At 49.0% G+C, this 290-nt stretch overlaps 1 annotated feature.

The window, feature by feature from the left end:
* Positions 1 to 290: a sequence feature (haploid, non-Esmeraldo-like haplotype).

Consider the following 290-nt stretch of genomic DNA (forward strand, 5'->3'; position numbering starts at 1 on the left):
ACAATATGACCGTGTGTTTGTGTATAAATATTGCCCTCAACAATAAAAAGAAGTCAATAAAGGACTTTAATGTTCCACCAGCCCACACAGCATCCCCAACATTTCACGCGGCATCCGGCCTGCTCTTCCAATCCTCGTTTCATGCAGTCCGTGGGACGCACAGCCACAGGGCCAGCACCGCGTGGGCAAAAAAAAAACAGAGCGGGAAACACTTCGCTCATTACAGAGTGCAGCAGACAGCCATTAAGTAAAGAAGAAAGTGAGGATGCCCAGTGGTCCGTCGGCAATAC

The sequence above is a fragment of the Trypanosoma cruzi genome, genomic scaffold (assembly GCF_000209065.1).
Source record: "Trypanosoma cruzi strain CL Brener 1047053516667 genomic scaffold, whole genome shotgun sequence".
Lineage (NCBI taxonomy): Eukaryota > Euglenozoa > Kinetoplastea > Trypanosomatida > Trypanosomatidae > Trypanosoma > Trypanosoma cruzi.